General features: G+C 41.2%; 1 pseudogene; it reads right to left on the bottom strand.

Annotated features, from left to right (window-relative positions):
* Positions 1–296: 296 nt before the first annotated feature.
* Positions 297–845, bottom strand: LOC144690405 (protein mago nashi homolog pseudogene; annotated as a pseudogene).
* Positions 846–3,373: the final 2,528 nt, after the last annotated feature.

Here is a 3,373-nt window from a genome sequence, read left to right as displayed (position 1 = left end):
TGTTACAAAGGAGGACTTTGTAAGAGTCGCTGTTGTTATTTCCGGCGCCTAGGTCAATGTTGGGTGATCCATCCGGTTTCATTTCCTTTAGTTTGATAGAATGGAGAACTGAGTGGTCGGCCATTTCAGAAGGCATGTAAGAGTCAACCACAACATTGCTGTGGGTCTGGAGTCACATGTGGCCAGACCAGGTAAGGTCCGCAGGGCATTTATTTTAATATAAAAAGAAAATCAAATAATTTGTGAACAAAATGAAATCGCTATATATTCACGTAAAAAAATTACCAAATCTACAATCCACATGAGACAAAGTTAGTTGCTGTGACACATATTGAGTCCAAGTCAATTCAAGCCATCTTATCTCTTCCCACTCTGACTGCGGTCCATCCCTAAATCCATCATCTTTGTGTGAACACCAAACTCTTAGATAGGCTTGATCTTGAAGTGCAACCCAATGAGACTGAAAACTAGACATTTCAAATCCTGGACCAGTTAGTATAATACTCGCAGGCCCTCTGGATGCTTGGATTGATTTACATCAATTAGAGACCCAATCTTTGATGTTGTAAATGAAATATGTTCATCTCCTATTACAATCTCCAGCACCTGTCATCCCACTCGGTCAGGTGGGGGGCCACAACGCATCGTCTTCCTTTGTGATTTCACTGTCTATGATTTGCTTTAGTTCTTCCATAACACTTTTATGGACAAATGCCGCCTTCCTAATCATTACATCATTTTTGTAGTTGCTGTTATTTGCATATCTGAGTTTGCCGTCCAGCCTAAACTCGAACTCCAGGAACTCGTGGCCAAACTTGCCCTTGTGCCCCACATAATATTGCAGATAGAAAACTTTAATTATTGAATTCAAACTTCACCATCTGCCATGGTGGGATTCGAACCCGGGTCCCCAGAGCATTACTGAGTCTCTGGATTACTAGTCCAGTGAAAATACCACTGCACCCATGATTTACAGGGGTGTGGCCAGGATTGGAAAATTATAGCTATGAGGAAAGATTGGATAGGCTGGGGTTGTTCTTCTTGGAACAGAGAAGGCTGAGGGGAGATTTAATTGAGATATAGAAAACTGTGAAGGGCCTGGATAGAATGGACAGGAAGAGGCTATTTAATGTAGCAGAGATGTAAGTGATGAGGAGGCATAGATTTAAAATGATTGGTAGAAAGATTAGAGAGGAAATTAGGAAAAATCTTTTCACCCCGAGAGTTGTGGGGGCCTGGAACTCACTGCCTGAAAGGGTAGTCAAGGCAGAAACCCTCAACTCATTTGAAAGTTGCCTGGATATGTGCCCAAAGTGCCATAACCTGCAGGGCTATGGATCGAATGCTGGCAAGTGGGATTAGGCTGGGTGGCTTGTTTTTCAGCCAGTGCAGACATGATGGGCCAAGTGGCCTCTTTCTGTTCCATAAACTTTCTATGGTTCTATGATTCTAAATATTAAATTAGGATTATCTACAAATCAAACAAATCTACACTTATTCAAAATATGTTGAGATATTTATAATGAATTTTAGGGATTATTTAATTAATGGTTAGTGCTATGAGGTTCAAACTTACTTTGTCAGCAAGCAGAAAACATATACAAAATCTGGCATTTTGTAGCTCTTAGGCTGAGCATGCCTGTGTAAAAAGAAACTGATGTGAACATGGGTGATACGAGTGCCATAATTGAGAAGTGCCCCAGGCAGAGCCCAGGGAGAGGGGGCAGGAGGAGATCCCAGTTGAGAAGAAAGAGGAACAGAGAAAGAGTTAAGTGAAGAGGGTTCAGGAGAAGCCTTGGCAATCAAAGGAGTCTCAGGGCATGCCCTGGCAACTGAAGAAAGCAGTAAAAGGTTGGTGACTCCATGCTGCAGGCTGTTGGGCCAAGATAAGGTGGTGTTTTACTCTGCACGGCTTAAGAGCTGAAGTTCTGCTTGTAACTTGGTGTTGAGTGCAAACTGGGGAATCCAGGGAAATGGAGGCTCAGGAGATGAGATTGAAAGTTTGTGGGCCATCATTGAGGTCATCCGAGTTGGAGCAACTTTTGGAGAGAATTCCAAGGTGAGATCTTAGAAGGTGAAGGCTTGAATCCCTTGTGAGACAGATAGCGTTTCAATGAGGTTGACTCTCAGTTTTACTAACATTTGGGTAGGTGGTTGAGAAATCCATGGAATCTGTCTTGGTTGATCTGCCATTAATTATGCAGTGTACTGCGTCTGACCACAGTTTGCTTGTTAATTCACACGCACCTCATGTTAACCATGGACGTTAGAGTATAACATAGATATTGTAAGTTGTTTCATCTTTCTGACCTTGTATAGTAACATTTATTTTTGTTTGTTCAAAACCCATGGTGTCTTGTGGCCTCATTCTCTTAGCAAGTGTCTTGAGTCTCAAACTTTATTTCATTTAAACAAAAAGTTATTGGCCCTTAACCGGATTGCACCAAAAACTTTGGGGTCTCGTCCAGCATCATGAACATAATTAGATGTTCATTTGATCAATAGTAGACCACCCCTAATTAATATCCCATATTTGATGAAAGGACCACCTATTTTAATGAGGGTTTTTGCTCAATTTCTGTGCAATGTTGTTTAGGCCTTAGGTAACAGTCACATTGGTCAGTTTTGCTTAGTCAAGGTACAGCATCCAGCAAGAGAATAAGACTTGGGTCCTATATTCTTCTATGTGATCAGAGCTTGCATTATATGCTTACATGCTAGTGTAATAGCAAGAACCCTAGAATACCATTTTTTATGTGTGTGTATTTCTTATTGGTGAATTCACATTGTTGTTAAGAGAGTTAACCATATTGTGTTTGCAAGTTAGTTTTGACTCCAGTTACAATATGTTTTACTGTGAGCTTAGCCAAAGTAAATTTTAACCTAAACAACTGTTCAGTTGGCAGCACTTTCACCTCTGAATCACAAAATTCTGTGCTCAAGGCTCAGTCTAAGCTTTGAGAACAAAGGTCAAGGCTGATACTTCAATGTAGTACTGAGGGAGTGCTACCTTGTTGGAGATGCTGTCTTTTGGTTGATACATTAAACTGAGGCTTCATCTGCTTGCTTGGGTGGCTGCAAAATATCCTATTACACTATTTTGAAGAAGTGCCAGGGAGTTATCCCCAGGGTCCTGGTCAATATTTATCCCTCAATCAATGTCACAAAAACAAATGATCAGGTCATTATCCATTGCTGTTTGTGAGGGGTTGCTGTGTGCAAATGGGCTGCCGTGCATCCTACATTGCAGCACTGACAACAATTCAAAAGTGTTTCATTGACTTCAAAGCACTTTTAGATGTAAGGTGGTCGTGAAAAGCCCTGTATCACTGCAAGTCTTTCTTTGAGTATATCTTTTTTGGGGACGAAGGAG

The sequence above is a fragment of the Cetorhinus maximus genome, chromosome 1 (genome assembly GCF_964194155.1).
Source record: "Cetorhinus maximus chromosome 1, sCetMax3.hap1.1, whole genome shotgun sequence".
NCBI lineage: Eukaryota > Metazoa > Chordata > Chondrichthyes > Lamniformes > Cetorhinidae > Cetorhinus > Cetorhinus maximus.
Note: the sequence above shows the minus strand (reverse complement) of the source record. Positions and strands in the feature narration are given on the sequence as shown.